Source organism: Lissotriton helveticus, chromosome 5_1, assembly GCF_964261635.1.
Source record: "Lissotriton helveticus chromosome 5_1, aLisHel1.1, whole genome shotgun sequence".
Classification (NCBI taxonomy): domain Eukaryota; kingdom Metazoa; phylum Chordata; class Amphibia; order Caudata; family Salamandridae; genus Lissotriton; species Lissotriton helveticus.
The window spans coordinates 33,396,163-33,416,045 of NC_136065.1; the positions used below are offsets into that span (position 1 = coordinate 33,396,163).

Consider the following 19,883-nt stretch of genomic DNA (forward strand, 5'->3'; position numbering starts at 1 on the left):
CGAGAGTTTGTCCTTGTGTCTAAAGCCATCTTGTTTAACTATGTGCATTTTTTCTTCAATTGTTTGTGTATGTTTGTTCGTCTACCTGACGTTGACCATTTGGATCACTCTGTTTGGCGACCTCAGGTGATATGATTTAATCACTACAAACACTATTACCAGCAGTAGCATTTTATTGTGAAGGTCCTGATGAAGCAGACAGGCATCGTGTGAGCCTATAAAATCTGCAGAAACATGTCGACCTAGATTACACCTAAGTAGTTATTTGTTAACACTACTTTGCACTGTTTTTTAACCTTGGGTGTGGGTAGGATCCTATTAAAAGTCTTTCTTTCCATTCCTACAACCCAATATTATTTCACTTGATTCACATGCTACACATAGCATTTTCTGCACTGCTAATTAATTTTTACCCCCTGATACCAATATAGTTTACATTAATCCATCATTGTATCCTTCAAACACGATTAGGACACAATCTACCTAATCCAAAGTGGAATTTATTCCACTTCCTTCTGGTGAAGGATCCCAAATGATGTAGGGTGGTACAGGACGGGTATCTGATGGGAACATATTTTTCACCATGTATACTTTGGAATCATGGATTGTATCCTATTAATAGCACATAGTTGTTCTGATGGCTTTTCTCTCTGTTTCTTGACCCGTTGTTATACATCGTTTTTCACTGTGCTTAGGGATTATAACAATGCAAGGTCAGTAAATATTTCCCTCATACGCCCTCTCTAATGTATCAATCCAAATTCAGATGACCCAGCCCCTCTGCAATCCCTGTATGCTCAGCTAAGTAATATATCGGCCCCAACAATGATAGGGGGAGACTTTAATCTGTTATTAGCCCCAAGAAAAGACAGACACCCGCCAGGGAGAGCCTTAAATCTCCCCAAAATGAGGGAATGGATTAATAGGTTTAAAGAAGACTTGGGACTAGTGATATATGGAAGAGTAAAGGGGATCAGAATAGCAGATTTACATATATAAACCATAAGTATGGGTATTCATCAAGAATTATTTCTTGATAGATATATCATTAAGCAAACATGTTATTAAAGTAAATCATGTACCGGCCCATCTATCCGATCACTCCTTAGTCCAAATCAAATTCATCCAAAGCTATACACAGGGTGAGGTTAGGTGGACCTTAGATCGCACACGCTTATTACATGAGGAAATTATGGAAAAGTTCAAACTTATAACAGAGGAAGACTTTCAAATTAAGGCTAACTGTGAAGTTTCATTGCAAGGTGTGTGGCATGCATACAAAGCCGTAGTCAGAGGAGCTCTGATTGGACTAGCTGCAGAAAGAAATAAGGAATCTAGACTTATTATAATTCAATTAGAATCAGATATTCTAGACCAACACAGGAATTATGAAGCAGCAACCTCTGCAACAAAACAAGAAAAAGTAAAAGAGGAAAGTCTTAAAAAGAAAATTGAATTGTCTGTATATTTGGAAGGAAGGATAATGAAAAGATGGGTGGCTAGTTGATTGTCAAATTATGAATACGGAGAGAATAGTGGGAAACTCATAGCATGGACAACCAAAATTGACAACAGCAGGAACAAAATTAATGCAATACATAGCGACTTGGTAGATGCAAAGGTAGAGAGCAGGACAGAAACAGAAGAGGCATTCGAAGATTTTTTTCAGACATTGTATAAGGAGGATCAGGCCCCCTCAGTCAATGTGGTAGATTTGTACCAGAGGGAATGAAAGTTACCAATTCTGGCAGAAGGGCTTAGTGAAGTGTTAAATGCAGTAATTACCTGCAAAGAAGTTTTAAAGGTTCTACACAAATCTAAAAAAAGGGAAAGCTGTAGGCCCAGATGCTATCCAAGTGGAATTATATGTAGTCTTAAGGGAAATAATAATGCCAAGATTGACGAACCTCTTCAATAACGTTTACTTGAAAGGTCTTGAGCTCCCTAAATCGTGGAATGATGCCACCATCAGCCTAATGTTAAAATCAGGAACAGATCCACTCAGATGTGAGTCATACAGACCCATTTCACTTTTAAATTGTGATTATAACATTTTTACCCAAATATTAGAAGTACGGATAGGAAATATCACAGGTAAAATCAGACATACTGACCAAAAAGGGTTCATAAGAGTGAGACAACTACATGATCATACTCATCAACTAATCTGGTCCATTGACAAAGCCTCCAAAGCAAAGTTACCATTGGCAGTCTTAACCTTTGATGTTGCTAAAGCATTTGATCGTGTAAATTGGATATACTTGCATGAAGCTATAAAACACTTTGGTTTGGGAACACATTTTTTAAGACTAATAAGAAATATATATACTATGCCAGTTGCAAAAGTACTCATAAATGGTAGCTTGTCTAAACAGATTCAGATTGGAAGGGGGACAAGACAAGGTTGCCCCTTGTCTCCTCATCTTTGTAATTTGTATATAGAACCACTGGCCAATATGACAAGGAGAGTCGAGGAAATTATCCCATTCCAATTCAACGGCTGGGTAAATAAAGTCGCATTGTATGCCAATGATTCAATTGTTTATAAGAGCGATCTTAATAAAACTCTCCCCTTCATCACGAAGCTGCTTGTTGACTTTGGCCAAATTTCAGGCTACCAAGGGAATATTCAGAAAACGGAAATAATGCACTGGAATGTAGTAACACCATTAGTTGAATCAAAAAATAGGATCAAGTATTTGGGAATAGAGGTTACGAAAAACATTGAAGTTGCTCAGGTTAACCTAAACTCAAAGATTAAGGAAATGAGGAAATTATTAAAATCGTGGCGTTGTCTATCCCTGTCCTTTTTGGGGTGTTCAAATGTAATTAAAATGCCTATTTTGCCAAAGTTTACTTTCTTATTTAACACTATACTGTTAGAATTTAAGATCCCTTGGCTAAAAAAGATACAGAGTGAAATTAATAGCTTTATTTGTGCCTCAAAGGGAGTGAGGATATCATGGAGAAAACTGTGTCAGAGGAAATATCGAGGGGGCATTGCTAGCCCTGACCTGCTTTCTAATTATAGAGCCTTTCATTTTAAACATATAAGAAATGTTCTTAGACCTCATGCCGACTATTCTTCTTACTGGAAAGCCGTAACACAGGACGATCATTGTTTCTACAAGTTTGGACATCCAAAATACTTTAAAAAGATCAAACTAAAGGTACTTAACAATGCATATAAGTTATGGTGCGATATTAGAAGAATTTGGAAGATTCCGTACTATAGCCAGCTAGCAACCATTTGGAGGTCTCCAGGAACCTCAGAGTGCCTAAAAGATACATTAGCAACCCCACTTAGGGAAGCAGGAATAACAGGATGGGGACATTTGATTGACTCTGGATCATTAAGAAGTTGGGACTCATTATTGGAAGTAACACAGGGCAAGATCGCCAGGTTTAAATACGATCAACTACAGAATTGGACGAAAAATCTGAAAATAAGTTTAAAAATCACAGCAAATTTGGAATACGAACTATTAAACGACGTATGGAAAAAAGAAATATCGAAATGGTATTGGCACTTGATACAGTCCCCTGACAATGAATTCACTGTCCCGGATGAAGTATAGAGAAAGACCTTCCCTACTCAAGACTTGCATCATCTTTGGCAAGTATCCTGCACTCTTTTATGGCAACCTATAGTCTCTGCACCACTTAGGAGAAATCATCTCTTTACTTTACAAAGGTCATACTGGACGCCAGAAAAACTCTCCAAACTGAACAACCAGGTGGTAAGAAAATGTCCAAAATGCCGGGATCCCAAGGCGAAGGATATCCACACGTTCCACCAGTGTCCACACCTGGGAATCTTTTGGGAAGAAGTAGGTAAGCCCTTGATAAAGTTCTAGAAACAAATATTGAGGTAAGCCCACTAATTGTTATATTTGATATTTTCGATAGAAATCGTTCTACTACTGTATTAACCACATCCTCGCGGCACATTTTCCCCTGCTGCGCTGAGTTTTTTAAAAACCCATTATTCATGACGAGCTGGGCTCGTCATGAGCGTGCTGGGAGGCTACCTCATGACGAGCCCAGCTCGTCATGAGCGTCGAAGGGGTTAAGTAAAAGTCAAACGTGTTTGTTTACCCTAATAATATTAGCTAGGCGGGAGATATGTGTGAATTGGATTCTTACTACCCCTCCCAGGGCAATAGAGTGGATTGGCTCAGTAAGGAAAGTCAGGCTATTGGATAAACAAAGAGGGAACAGCAACAAAACAAAGTTTTGGGATCTATGGTACAAAAACATGAGGTAGGGTTCGTAGGAATGTCCAATGATACATATAATGCTATCTTTCAGATTCAAATGGTCGGCACGTGGTTTCTGTGACCGACTTCAACAAATCTAAAGGTCCTAGGATAAGTCCCAGTCCTCAGCACGTTAATAAAGCTTTAGCGGTCTCAAAGACCTATTGTTAGCACACAACTCATGCACACACCCCAAACACAGACTCAGAAAGGGGCTTTTTTCCAGATGGGGAAATGAAACCCAGGGCCTGCAGCTACAAGCAATGCAGGCTGAGACACAAATCCTCAATGAAAGATCAAGCTTACTGACAGTTGAATGCACATTTCGAGCTTTTCACGGAAAGGAAGGCGCCCAGAGGCATTGAAGTTAGGAGTGTACGCTGTGCAAGATACTCGGTGGCCTTCCTGGTGTCACAAGAGCGTCAGGGAAAAGGGAGAGACAGTCACAAACGTCAGTCACAACACTGCCTCAAGACAACGGTCCTGGATTCCTACCTCGGGCCCTAGGCAGATCTCGGGGCTGCCTAGGTGCAGAGCGTGGCAGTTCAACAGATGGTATGTGGGCGGGGGTGCAGGATGTAGCCAATGGGAGCATCCCTCAGTGTCAGTCCCGCCCAAGGAATGGCCTCCTTCACACCGTGTCCCTTTGCACTGTGTGACAAGACACTCGCGAGGAATGTAAACACTCGAGCCTCTGGCCTCATCGAAACTAGAGGGTTCAAGTTGTGCTCACACCCATTGCGCATGTGCAAGAGTCTGCGTGACGCACGGAGGTGAGAACAAGGTGCATTCCATAGCACTCAATTACCAGAATGGGACCACATATGTAAAACACACCACAGACTCAACCAAGCACATTTATTGATGAAATACACCACAATTAGTACTAGTGCAAACCAGTTGCAATAACTTACCGCTATATACAGGGTTTTGCTGAATTTTTGTGCACTGAAGACAAAAAAACAACCAAAATTTAAAATAATGGTTTGTCTCAGACGTACCATCATCCTATTAAAGCGATCCAGGTGAGATACCGCGACCAGATGCTCGGCTTCTAGCCACCTCGAGTATCTTCAAAGCTGCTGGGACCCACCCCTTTCAAGTGACTTTCTGCAACATATTAAAACTGCTAGGCGCCACTTCAGAACAAGCTTCTAGCCGCCTCACTATTCTTCCAAGCTGCTGGGCTGCAAGGTTAGCCACCCATCCTGCTTGTAGCTAAATCATTGTCCTCAAAGCGGCTGGGAAGCATTCAATCACAAGGCTTCTAGGCACCTCAATAGCGTCCCAATTGTTTTGGCCTGAGAGCACAACAGCCATAATCCCTTGCTCCTCAAAAGAATGATTGACGCGCAATCAGTGCTCTAAGCGCTACAATGACGGATCTGGTAGGGCATGACAAAGTGCAGCCTTTCTATTGATGACATCACCTCTCGTCAGGTTCCCCCGTTCTTGTTCAACTAATCATGAACTCGATTTAGGGTCAGAGTTCAGCGGTTGGGCGCTTCCTGCTGGGTGTAGCAGACCCACCTCCCACGTTCACGCGCCGGAGTGCGGAACCAGCCTTTCCAAAGTTGATAAATTAAGTACCAGTACACTTAAAAAAATAAGTAGGAACTCCATCCACAAGTCCTACACCCTTACTTTCAGAGATTTGACACTCTAAGCATAGAACTTTTCACCACAAACAAAAATACAAAATCCCCAACCTTCACCGCCTGGTTTCCACACCCCCAGTCCATGGGCAGTGCTCTGTGTATGATTTGGTCAGGAATATTTGTGTGCAATGTTTTCCTCCTCTCCCAGTGATACCTTGCGTGATCAGGAAGCTGAGGCAAACATCCCCCACACACATCCTGGTGGCGCCAATGTGGGACAGACAACCATGGTTCTCAACCCTTCAGGAGATGTCCATTGACTCTCAAGAGAAGCTTCCCAACAGGCCGGATCTTCACACAAAAAACTAAAGCAAAGTCCGGCATCCAGATCCCAAGCAGCTCAACTGGTGATTTGGCTCCTGTGATCCTAGAGTTTAGTTCTCTTGATGTATCTTAAGTATGCATAGACAAACTTAGAGAAGTTCATAGGCCCGCTATGCGCACCTGCTATCCTGCAAATTGGCAGTGTTTTGTCCACTGTTGTACTCCAAACCACATAAACCCTCTTATGCCTACTGTTCAAGACAATATCTTTTACCTTGTACATTTACAAAAATTAGGGTGGGCCTTCACATCAATTCGGCTACACCTAGCCATTATTGTTACATATGAATAATGGTTTCTATGGAAGGCTTTAAATGTGCCAGTCCACCAATGGTACATCCAGCCCCAGTCAGGGGTCTCAATATTGTGCCTACCAGGCCTATGGGGCCCCCTTTTGAGCCCCTACATTTGCATTCTCTGCCATTTCTTTCTGGAAAGGTTGTATCCATGTAGCCATAACGTCTCTTAGACTTATCGGCTCCAGTGCTGCTGGAACCTTTTTTCAAGGTGCACAATAAGAATGGTTCTTAGAACCAATGCTAAAGCCTTACCTAAGGCTGTCTTCCCATTCCACCTTAACCAAACAGTTGAGCTCCCAGTCTTTTTTCAGCGACCTGACTCAGTAGCTGAACGAGTACTCCACACACTTGGCATCAAGCGTGCTCTCATGTATTCTATAGATAGGACCAAGGCCTTTCGCAAGCCTTTGCCTTCTCAGTCTCCTAAAGGTCATCTCATTTCTGTGGGAGAGATTGGCAGGTGGATTGTTAAATGCATCCAAACATGTTATGCTAAAGTAAAAAAAAAATCTGCTCATCCTAAGCCACACTCCACCTGCAATCAGGGCACTTACCATAACGGACATTTGTAAAGCTGCCACATGGACTATGTAAACAAGAGTTTGGGACCGTCTGTTGACCAACGGACTAGATAACTGTAACTTTTAGCCTTTGAAACTCACCAACGCATTTTTGTAACTCTAGTTTCTGAAGCTTCTGAAAGGACAAACACTAAGCAAATGCACTCCCAGGGTAAAATTGTAATTTTTATGCCAAGTTTGTTTCAAGTGCGTTCAGCATTTCGTTTTCTAGCATAGATTCCTATGAGAGTAGCTAAGCATGGTAATTGTCTGAGTTATATTTACGGATCTGCACAACATTTGGCATTTATTAGCAAATCAAAGCTTTTTCCTCCAAAGGAAATGCTGTCTCCTGCTGATGAGACCGTATTAACATCTCCAGTCATAAGAGACGAATCGTCAGGGAAGGAAATGATAATGAAGCGGAAATAAGAGTTCTGTGCATATCTCTGCCAGCTACTAATAACCTTGCATGTTTCTTATTAACAACTTGTAGGACAGCTACCACCCTGTCTGACTGTATTTAGCAAGAAGAGGGAAGGTGACCAGGACCAAGCTGTGCATTAAACTTTATTGTGTAATTCTGCGGTAGAGGCATTTTCTGCATAATCATGAATTGCCACATGACCCCCCCCTCATGTGCCGCATAGTATGCAGATTTTAACCAAAATATGTTTTGTTTCTAGCTTAAACAGGTGCAAAGCTAATAAAAACACAACAGCATGTATTGACTCACAGTTGAATGCCCTTTGCATAGTTTGATCACCGTTCAATTGCGTATTGCTGTAACTGGGTGTTTAAATTAGTTTTTCATTCAGTTTAACAAGTCAAAACGAAACCTAAGAGCCGCGCGCGTGAGCTTCTACCGTAGACAGCTCACGTCACGCGGCTCTTAGCTTTCGGTTTCCAAGGCGCATGGAGGAGTCGGATTCCGATGCGCGTGACCCAATCCCAAGGCGCGCGTCGGAATCCGACTCTGCCATGCTTCTTAATGGTGCGCGCGGCCAGCTCATGTCGCTAATCCTTGTCGGCTTTTGAGACCTAAAAACGATTGCAATAGTTCTCTGGCGAGAACGCGCTTCGCGCGTTTAGCCGAGACCTAAATAAAGGTTACAACCCAGTTAAGCCACCGGAACCAGGGTGATTAACAGTACAGAGGATAGGTGGTCCCAGTGGGACAATTTGGAAGAACACACATATTTATGTAGCAGCATCCACTAAATTACTCATACCATAACATTCTGCTCAATACTATTTATTCATATTGAACATCAATCTGAATGTTCAAAATCCGGCAAAACATCTGGAACATACATTTACAAAAGTGCCTCGAATCTGTAGAAGGGAGAAAGGAAGGACTTGTGTGCAAAGTGAGGGTTAAATGAGGGTGGGAAGGGAATGAAAATATACACATCAACAATGATATTGGTATGTCCTATATAAAAATTATATACAAGCAAAATAATTAGCAGCCATTATGCCACTGAATAGGCACGATGAACAAAGCAGTGTTGCCCGCATTGGCTTATATACAACAATATGTCAACATTTCGACCCTTGACAGACGTAGGTGACCTTGATCCTTACAATGGGGTCTTCCTCAGGACTGTAAAGGGGCACCAGAGAATTTAATAAAGGGAAATACTTAGAATTTGTCATAATTTGTAATGCAAAGTCTAGATATAAAAGGGAAACTAAACTACCGTAAACCACCATTGGCTAAGTGTTTGAAATGATAGTAGTAGGTCCGTGGGCTGCTAGGTCAGAGAAAAGACAGACAGCAACCTAAAAAGAGGGGAAGGTTGGACGCCATCAGTTATTTGCAAAGGGATTTGATTTAGGGTTGATTTTGTGAATACAAAACACAGAATTATTCTGGACTTCTCATAAGGTAATGTCAAAATTCATCTATGTTCTTTTCAAAAGAAAACGAGGGGGCCGAGTTTGAATCCAAAGGTTCCCAATTACTGTGAAGAGTAACAAACAAGCATGCGGCCAAAGATATGACACCACTGCTCAAAATAATGTAAGGTTTTAAAATGTTTAAAGGAAAAGCGTGACTGTAAACATAAGTCTCATTACCTTGTGGAAAAGAGCTGTCATCATTAACTGGGTAAACAAAGTTCAAAAGTTCCAAAGGGTCTCTGAGGTACCAAGTTTCTAAGCAAAAGGATGGACAAACAATAATTAACCCTCTGCCCAAAGTTCCACTCTTAAAGAAATGGAAAGTTGTTTAAGCGTAGACACTGATAAGACTAAATCAATTACCTCGAGGCAAAGTGCATCCTTTCACTCCATCGTAAACGGAGCACTGAAGGGAAAATTCATCACTCACACGCGCAGCCTGCGCAGTGACAGACGCTCGATGCTGCCGGGTGGAAGTCACATGGGTGACGAGGCTTTTGTTTGGAAACTTTGGTATTTTGTTTACCCCGTAATGATGACAGCTCCCTTTCCATGAGGTAATGAGACCGATTTTTACCGACACGTTTTTCCTTTAAACATTTTAAAACCTTACATTTTGAGGAGTGGTGTTGTATCTTTGGTCCCCTGCTTGTTTGTTACTCTTCACAGTAATTGGGAACCTTTGGATTCAAACTCGGCCCCCTCGTTGGAAGTTTTCTTTTGAAAAGAACATAGTTGAATTTTGACATTATCTTATGAAAAGTAAGTCCAGAATAATTTTGCACACAAGTCCTTCCTTTCTCCCTTCTACATATTTGGGGCACTTTTGTATATGTATGTTCCAGATGTTTTGCTGGATTTTGAACATTCAGATTGATGTTCAACATGAATAAATAATATTGAACAGAATTTTATAGTAGGAGTAATTTAATGGATGCTGCTACATAAATGTGTGTTCTTCCGAATTGTCCCACTGGGACCACCTATCCTCTGTACTGTTAGTCACCCAGGTCCCGGTGGCTTAACTGGGTTGTACCCTTTTTTGTAACCAGCTATGTAACCAGGCATTTGGAGTAGGTGATGGCATGTTGCCCCAGATAAATTTAGTTTGAAGAATAGTGACAATTTTATATTACGAGTAACCCTTGATTATATAACAGAGTGTGCAAAATGAATCTGCAAATTGCTGCCCAGCAGCATTAGAAATGCAATTTAAAACTAGATTTTCTTGGCACCCTAAATGTTAACCAAATTCCTCTCCAATATGGCTTAGGGTGGGGTTAGAGGTGTAAACCTCCTTACTGTGGTTATATGCTGTCACTTTAACAGTAATGTTCTGCTCAAATATGTTGATTAGTTTACAGCCAAGAAGCTTCATGGGAAGTAGCTCCATGTAAAGGGCATTAGATGAGGGTGACAGAAAATATCCAGGACATCCCTCCGAGGACGACAGAGAGCATCCCTACGAGGGTGACAGAGAGCATCCCTCGGAAGATGACAGAGAGCATCCATCTGAGGGCGACAGAAAGCATCCCTCCAAGGGCAAAAGAGAGCATCCCTCGAAGGGCAAAAGAGAGCATCTCTACGAGGGTGACAGAAAGCATCCCTCGGAGGATGACAGAGAGCATCCATCTGAGGGCGACAGAGAGCATCCATCTGAGGGCGACAGAGAGCATCCATCTGAGGGCGACAGAGAGCATCCATCTGAGGGCGACAGAGTGCATCCCTTGGATGTTTTCTTGCGAAGCTGCAGGCAGCCTTTGACAAAGGTGGTGGGGGCTCTGAAACGCGTTGGGCGGAAAATAAACTCAGCATGAAACTTCCGGGTTGCCCTGGTAGTAATAATTCAGATGAATTGCCTACCGTGGCATGCTCGTTCATGCGCAGGACAACTTAGAATTCATAGTAATATCATTGTTTTTTGTTTTTTTTGTAAAACCTTTATTAGCGTCAAAAGGATATACAAGTCTAGGCCTACAACCAAATCGGCCGGCCTCAATATGTAAAGCGGTCAGAGGTTCCAAGGCAAACATTGCAGATTCAATCAGCAAGAAGCAGAAGCAATACAATCGTAAAAAGGGAGAAAACACAGAGGAACCAGACGGCCAAAAAACAGGAGCAAAGAAGGTTAATTTTATAATATGGGGATGAGGAGTATGATGGGCTCACGTTCAATATAAAGGAGTCCGAAGTCCCAAAACCATATTCAGCGACAATAAGGGGGTGTGGGGCCGTAATACAGGAGAGGCAGCGCAATACACACAGGGAGATAGGGATAGTTTAGACACAATCGACACGTGATCATTATCATCTTTACATGCCCACCACCCAATATCACAGCAGAGCCAGAACAGAGGGATCGGATAAACATTACATCAAAACTAACCCGTCATAGTGACCTCAAGGAAAAAAAGGGGGGGGGGTGAAGAAAAGGGGGAGAGGGGGGAAAGAGGGGGAGGGGAGGAGGACAAGGCGGAAAATAAGAAAAGGAAATGAAAGGAAATGAAATACAAAAAGAAAGAAAGAAGACCACGTCGAAACATGCGTCCCGTGGCGAGAGTACAGGAGAAAACAGGAGTATCAGCAACAAGGAGGGTACAGCAATCGAGATGAAAAGCAACCGACCCATAGGAGGAGGATCAATGACGTCACAAACCCCACCCCGACCATACCCCGGGAGGCAAGGACAGACGCAGCATTACTATAAAGGGATACAAAAGGGCCATAGAACTATGAAACAAACAAAATATAGAAACAATTTTATGGTAACAGTTATTTGGAGCGCACAGCAAAGTAAGCAAATACAAATGTACACGGTGCTCAGGAAGAGAAGGGGAGTTGGTTACCACAACCCCCAAGGATAAACCAATTGGTCCAGACTAATAAGGTGGTCCTCCGAGCACTCATTCAAATAATCAAAGTCCTTGTGTAGTTTTCTTTATTCCCAATTCTTCATTCACAAAGATGTTCCACAAATGATACAAATACACAGCCAACACGTGTTTCGTCAAGTCAGTACGACAGAGGACTTCTTCAGGGCTGCAACCCAAACAAGAGGGGGGCAAGAAGAAACGGCTGCTCAAAATGGCGGCAGATCGTGGCAGGCTCACAGGGATATCGGGGGCCAGGGATGCGCGCAGGGATCTCAGAGCTTCCAGGATATCTCTGACTGTAAGCTCACGCTCACCAGACCGGATCCCCGCGCAATCAGGCAACCCAAGCCCGCCGCCACGAGGCGATATAAGTTTCAGAGGGTCGGTCGCCATTTCGCGAAGTCAGCCCAGTCGCCACCCTCCGTGACTCTCAAAAAACAGTTAAAAAATGTAGGACTTTACAGAGCTCCGGGGGGTTCCCCGCAATGGCAGCCCTGGTGCAGAAAGGATGTCGCCCATGCGGGTCGCCGCCTACATCAGCACCGGCGCCCCCAACAAGCAGAGTCCGGGCGCAGAGGTCCAGGGCCGCCGGACACAGCAGCGGCGGGGGGGGGAACCCCTTCACAGAAGCAGTCCCCGGTGCATCTCACCCACATCAGCCATGCGGCCACCAGGGCAGGCCCGGATCAGGATCGCCGGGAAGTTCGCACAACGGCTCTCATCATCGGTTCACCCTCTCGACCGGGGCCGACAGTCGTCGGATCTCACAGGCTAGGTCCCGGTCCAGGTTCACGGAGGCCCCGGTCTTGCGGAGGGCACAACTTCGGAACCGCTGCACATCAAAACCTCCGGGCTAAACGGTGAGTACAAGCGAGGTGTTCCGTCACCAATTCCCCGATAACGTGTCGTCTCCGGACAGGATATGATACAGGATATACGATCAGGCCGGAGGGCCGCGGGAGCCGAGCTAAAAGGCGACCATTACGCTCGCGAGCTTGGCTCCTCCCCCTCAGTAATATCATTGTTGATGTGTATATGGTCACTCGCTTTCCACTCTCATTTAACCCCACTTTGCACACAAGTCCTTCCTTTCTCCATTTTACACATTTGGCTCACTTTTGTATATGTATGTTCCAGATGTTTCGCTGGATTTTGAACATTCAGATTGATGTTCAATATGAATAAATACTAATGAGCAGAATTTTATAGTACGAGTCATTTAATGGATGCTGCTACATAAATATTTGTGTTCTTCCAAATTGTCCCACTGGGACCACCTATCCTCTGCACTGTAGTTGCATAGTTGTTCACCCTAACAAGAGATCAGTACACTCGAAAGTAGGTGGCCACTTGCATCAGGAGAAAAGTAATCAATTTCAAACAGAAATGTTTTTAAACGTCTTAGAAATGGAGGAATCTGGTTTCTTTCCAAATTTCTTAGATGTTTGCTCACATTATGCTTTACATTTTTATCCGGCTTTTTTCCCACTTTGCTCCTTTGTATCCCTGTTAATTACTGTCACTGGAATTGCTTGGTGTGTCACATTAACTTGTATGTGACACTGTAAGAGGTCACTGCACATTCCACTGCTTGTATATTGAATCGGGCTCGCAGCATCAAGTAAGACAGTGTAAATAATCCATGACTGTATATTGTGGATGGCTGTCAGAGTGCGTGGGGTCACTGTGCATTGATCCTGCCAGGATATCATGTGTGTCCCACTCATACATTTAATAATGCACACAAAATAGGAATATTTCACTTCCTTCTTTTGGTGCATTTCCCAAACAGTATCTCACCTTCAGGAGTTCCCATGCTGGCGCTTCACACTTTTTTCCTATCTCCGTTATCACTGCATTGAGAGAGGTGATTTGATAGGACAGTTTGGTGATATTTGCATTTTCCACCATGGTGATTTTCTTCTCCATCTCCTTCAGTCTCCCGTGCAGTGTTTGCTCATTTTCTTTCAGGAGTTGCCGCAGTTTTTCAATTTCAGATTCAAGTATCTTCTTCTCAGTTCTTAGCTTGTTCTATCAGAAGCAAAGAAAAGCTGGTTAGATGGTATAAAGCTTTCTATAGGCCGTCCAGAGAGTAGGGGTCCAGGAGGAAGGTGGAGGGGTTGCCTATTCTGATTGTCATCACCTTGCACAAAGGCTTTGTCTGAGCGACATCCCAAAAATTACATTTGAAAGAGAATTTAGATTTTTCACAGTCTGGTGGGCAGAAAGTCTGTATTTTATTAAAGACACAGGGGCTACGATTATGCAAATCTCCTTTATTGCCCGCTCCTTTATTGCCCGCTCACAGCAGCAACAATAGAAGAATATAGACCTTCAATAACTTTTTAATAGACAATAAAGTTCCCCAGCACGCAGTGTTCTTCATTTTTTGGTTTTGCGAACAAGATAGTTTCTTAGGCCCACATGCATCATTGTTACATTTTGCACTTCCTAATTTGCGAAAAACAAGGAATCGCAAATTAAGAAGTGCAAAATGCTATGCATCATTATTTTCGGTATTCATTTGTGATTCGGTAAAAATCGCAATTTTTACCGAATCCCAAATGAATACCGAATTCTTAAGTTAATTTTCGCAATTCCCATTGATTCCTATGGGCCAAAAGGCCCATAGGAGTGAATGGGAAGGCATCAGCAAATTGCGAGTGGCACTTTGAAAATTTCATGGGTGCAGGGGGGGGTCCAAAGGACCCCCCCCATGCACCCCTGAAATGTATTTTTCGCATCATGTTTCACACACACTTGTCCTAAGGACATGTGTGTGTGAAACATGAATGTTGAAAAAAAAAACATTTTCAGCATTTTAAACACTTTTTCCAAATTTGTGGTAATTTGGAAAAAGTGTTTAAAATGCTGAAAATGGTTTTATTTTCAACATTCATGTTTCACACACACATGTCCTTAGGACAAGTGTGTGTGAAACATGATGCGAAAAATACATTTCAGGGGTGCATGGGGGGGTCCTTTGGACCCCCCCCTGCACCCATGAAATTTTCAAAGTGCCACTCGCAATTTGCTGATGCCTTCCCATTCACTCCTATGGGCCTTTTGGCCCATAGGAATCAATGGGAATAGCGAAAATTAACTTAAGAATTCGGTATTCATTTGGGATTCGGTAAAAATTGCGATTTTTACCGAATCACAAATGAATACCGAAAATAATGATGCATAGCATTTTGCACTTCTTAATTTGCGATTCCTTATTTTTCGCAAATTAGGAAGTGCAAAATGTAACAATGATGCATGTGGGCCTAAGAAACTATCTTGTTCAACCACTCGGTAAATTTGGCACCCTAATTGCGAATTTGCACTTGTAACAGTAATGATGCATTGCTTTTAAGAAATCGCACATCTGCGACTTCTTAAAAGCACCCGCAATTTTAGAACTCGCAAAAATGTTACGAATTCTAAAATTGCTTCATGCATCCCAAAAAGCACTTTTGCATTCGCAAACGGCCGATTTTAAGGAATCGCACCGTTTGCAACTACAAAAATGCTTGATGCATGTGGGCCTTAGATCCATAACTTACAAACGAAAAACTTAATCAGTGAAAACTTCTTACTCTGGAAAAGAAAAACAAGACAAAATCAATAACTTTTCTCCATCAGGGAGGGTTCCAATGTGGAGGGATAATCTAAGCCTCCGTGTCTTTAATAAAACCCAGAATGTCTGCCCACCAGGCTGTGAAAAATCTAAATGTTATGGCATGACACAGAGGTTAACATTATTCAGTTTTAAAGTGCATTTAATACATTGTCAATAAAGCTTGTAACAGGTCGAAAATAGCAACTTTTAAACATATTTTCATTGGATCAAGCCGCAGCCCCGAGGAGATCTACCGGGAAGAGAGGTTTAGAGGCTGAGGCACCCCTAAGGGAGTGTACACCAAGCAGAGTAATGTCTACACCTGTTTCTTTCATTACTTCTGTCACCCCTTGTGCTATGGTTGGGGAGTAACCTGCTCTATGAGGCAATTTATAGGATATTAGCATTTTTTCTGTATTTCCTCTCATACTCACAGTCCTCTCATATTCCATCAAACATTTCACTACAAACATTCTTTCATTCTCTGTAAATAAGGGGTAGAAAACATTAGTTGACATGGCTCTGTTCGCCTTTTAAATAAAACTAACCAATTCTGATTGGTAGGCCCTGATGTTGATGTCTAAGGCTTTTATGTCTGAAGTCCATCTACAAGACACCAGGCATAGCAAGACAGTGAGTTTATAAGTGATATGTTTTGGGGATAATCCAGAATTCTCTCTCCAACTTATTAAGACCTGTAGGACCTCTCTAATGTCCCATAATGCAGTATATTTTGCAGAAGGTGGGTTTAGTACCCACATACTTCGCCTTAATTTTTTAGTCAGTAAGTTTTGGCCCACAGAGACTCTGTCTACAAGGCAGTGACATGCTGCAAAAGCCGATCTACAAACTTTAACTGTTCTATAAGAAAGAGAGTCCTAATGTGAATAAACCAGATAAGTAATTAACTACATTTACTAAACCAGTTGAAACAGGATTGTAGTTCGTTCATAGGAACAAACCCATTTCTCCCCAGTCAGTCTATATGCTTTCCTTGTGCCAGGCACTCATGACTCCGATATGAGTCTACAAGCGTCTGCCGAAAGGCCTGGATCTGCCATTGTCTCCTGAAATCCGCCAGGCCATCAGCGTCAGATGTCCATGCTCTTCAAGAGGATGTGACTCTCCTTCTGTCTGGGCCTGTAATTACTTCCCTGAAAGTTGGAATTAATATTGTAAGCCTATGCTCATTTGTAGTAGAATTGAGAACCATACCTGAGACCTCCAAAGCGGTGTTATCACTACTGTGACCTTCATGTTCCTGCAAACATGCAACAGTAGCTTAGGTAGGAGTAGGTCTTGGTAGCATGACAAAAGGAGCGAAAGCATAAGGTGCTAGGCCCTGCCAATTCTGAAGGAAGGCATCCACCCGAGGCCTGAGGGTCCGGCATCCAGCTGAAAGATTTTGACAGTTGAGTGTTCCATCTGTCCACAAAGAGGTCCACCCGAAGGGTCTCCATATAGACTGGCAACTGAGGAAAATGTCCATGTTTAACCTCCTATTGATAGAATCTCTGAAATTCCGGGAGAACAAATCTGTAACACCATTGCTCTATTCTGGTATATGCTCCGCTGCTACCAACATGCCCTTGCTCAGAAAGTAACTCCAGAAGACCTTGACGAAATCTGAGGGCCCCCCATTGTCTTGACGTATCTGACCGCAGATACGTTGTCCATGCACATGTTACAGAACACTTCAGTAAGTCTTTGGTGAAGCATAGAATTGTAAAGAACCTGCCAATAATTCCAAGCAGTTGATTAGCAACTCCTTCTCCTGATCTGTCCAGCGTCCCCCGGCTGATGAGTCACCACATCTTGCAACCCACCCCTCTAAACTTGCATCTGATTCTATCACCATCTCCTGGTTTTCCCCAAAAATGGCTCCTCCATTCCATGCTTCTTCAATCCTCAGCCACCAAAGTAGTTCCTTCTTTGAATCCAGGTCCAAAAACAGCATTTGAGAATACGATTGACATATTCTTTATGCTTTGGCTTTGAGTCTTTGGAGCACACAGTAGATTGCTCTGCTTCTTGACGACAGAAGGCCTAGGATCCTTGCTAGAGCCCACAAGGGGAATTTCTTTCTCCCTAAGCGATTCCTCAATTAGTTATGAAGTTTCTTTAACTTTTCCAGTGCCAATTTCAATTCTGCCCTTGTTATGTTCATGACAAAACCCAAGAACTGCATTTACTGGTTTGCTACCATGCTAGATTTTTTCCCCGTTTATGACAAAATCCAGGTGTTCTATTAGGCTCATGGTAAGTTCTGTGTGGGGTGAGACCACTTATCTGGACTGTGCCATTATCAGGATATCATCTAAGTAAACTATTAGTCTCACCCGTCTCGCGTACCGCGAACCTTGGTCAAACACCAAGGGGATGAGGAAAGTCCGAAAAGGATACTGCACCATTGCCATAGTCTGCCCATTCAGGTGAATTGGAGAATCTTTTGGTGTGGAGTCCAAATTGGGATGGGCAGGTAAGCATCCTTTAGATCTAACCGTGTTAGTCAATCCCCTTTCCTTGGCACATCTCTAAGGAGTTGCACCCCTTCCATTTTGAAGTTGTGGTGGACAACCCATTAGTAGAACTCTTTTAGATTTATCACGGGTCTCATTCCTTTGTCCTTCTCCACTAGAAAGATATTGCTGATAAAACTTGATTCCGTTACCTCTTGTACTGTCCCTTTGGTCAATAATTCCACTACCTCTTGTGTTACTAATATAGAATCTTCTTGTGAGAATATCAATTCTGGGGGAATTTTCCTTTGTAATGGTGAATCTGAAAATTCGATCTTGTGTCCCTCCTCTGTGTCTAGGACCAAAGGGTTCTGATTCACCAAGTTCCAGTTTTCACAAAATTGGTCTAGTCTGCCTCCTACTTTTTGGGGTATCTGAAAGGTCTTTCATACTTCTTACCTACTGAAAAGCCTCTTTGTCTCCGCTCACTTCTGAAGCCTCTCCTGTGAGGTATTTGTTTCTGTGGGCATAAATGACAAATGTGGAGTAAAGTGTGGGTGCGCAAATCTTGCCCAGTAATCCCAGGTAGGGTCTTGAAGAGCTTTGGCCACGGCCGAGGAACTGACCCCCTGTTCTCCCAGCCCTGCTAAAAACCCTATCCTGGAAGACTTTCTTGAGGTCTTTCTAGGACTTCTGAATTGAGCTAAATGCTCCCATGTACTTAGCCATGTCCCTGATAAAATTATCCCCAGAAACTTAGACCTTGGGAGGCAGCTACTCCTTCTCTAGTAGCCAGTTTGACCAATTTAGGATCTATTTTAGCAATATGCTTTTTCATCTCTCATTTGAGAGTGCAGTATTTGCATTCCCCAGGAGGCAAATGGCTATTTGTGCCCATTGGTACAATTCCTTGGGGTCAATGAGGGGGTCTTCAAGATATGCCACTTCAGCCATCTCAAACGTCTTTGTGAGTGGGCCAATAATATTAAATACAGTCTTGGCAGGACTGGCAGCCTTTATCGATACCTTTCCTAGGGCCTTTTCCTCCCTTGGAGCTAAGAGCCACCACCTTTGTGTCTAACTCTGAGGTAGACCCAACTTTATCCGGGAGGGAGGGGTGTGGGCAATCGGATCTAAGACGGGACGCAACCTCTTTTGGCATTTCCTTCCTAGGCCAAAAGGAGAGGTACTCAGCAAAATGCCGCGATGGAGCCAACTCTGGAGACAAGGGGTGTTTGATGAGCAGCGGGTCAAACATATTCTCTTCGAATGGGTCAACAATACCCATTTTTGACCCTGATGCCCTTGATGCCTCCTTAGTTGTACCCATATTCCTCACCGCTATCTCAATACTTGAATCAAAGTCAGAGGAACAGGATAGGTTAATTGCATCCTACAATGCTTCATCACAATCTATGGGAATAGGAACCTCTGGGCCTTTTTCTTGCCCATCTGCAGTGCTAGAGGCATCATCCTTGTCACCGCTAATGCGTGAAGTAATTTGTTTTGAGCGTTTGGCTTTTTAACTCCCTTAGGCAGGATTTCCCCTGCAGCCTCTTCCTCTGGCCCTTAATCACCCATCTCTCCCTTCAGGGTGTCCTGGGACAGTAACTCGCCAACCCTTCTTGGAGAGAACCTCTACTTTTTTATTAATTAGGTCATCTAGTGTCCCATTACTTTATCTACTGCCTTCTTTAGAAGTTCTTCCAGTCTATCCTCCATAGTATTCTCTGAAGGTTCAAAGGAAGGTAAATATTATTTAAGATTACTGGGCTCAGTGTAAGGAAACAGGTGCGCTGACAGTTCGTTGGACTGCAACTGCCAGAATTCAAGCAGTTTGCCCAATCAGTTAAAATGGCCACTGTAGTGTCTTTACTAAGGTGTCCTAATCTCCTAAAATGGCCTGGCACATACAGAGTGTGGCTGACCATCTCTTAAGGGT

The 19,883-nt window shown here is 43.0% G+C and overlaps 1 pseudogene across 1 annotated transcript in view; it reads right to left on the reverse strand.

The window, feature by feature from the left end:
• LOC144754105 (E3 ubiquitin-protein ligase TRIM39-like) overlaps positions 1–19,883 on the reverse strand; it is a 225,678-nt pseudogene that overhangs the window by 160,472 nt on the left and 45,323 nt on the right. The window contains exon 3 of the transcript XR_013594664.1: positions 13,679–13,909. The product of XR_013594664.1 is annotated as an E3 ubiquitin-protein ligase TRIM39-like (transcript). The remainder of the gene's footprint in view (positions 1–13,678; positions 13,910–19,883) is intronic.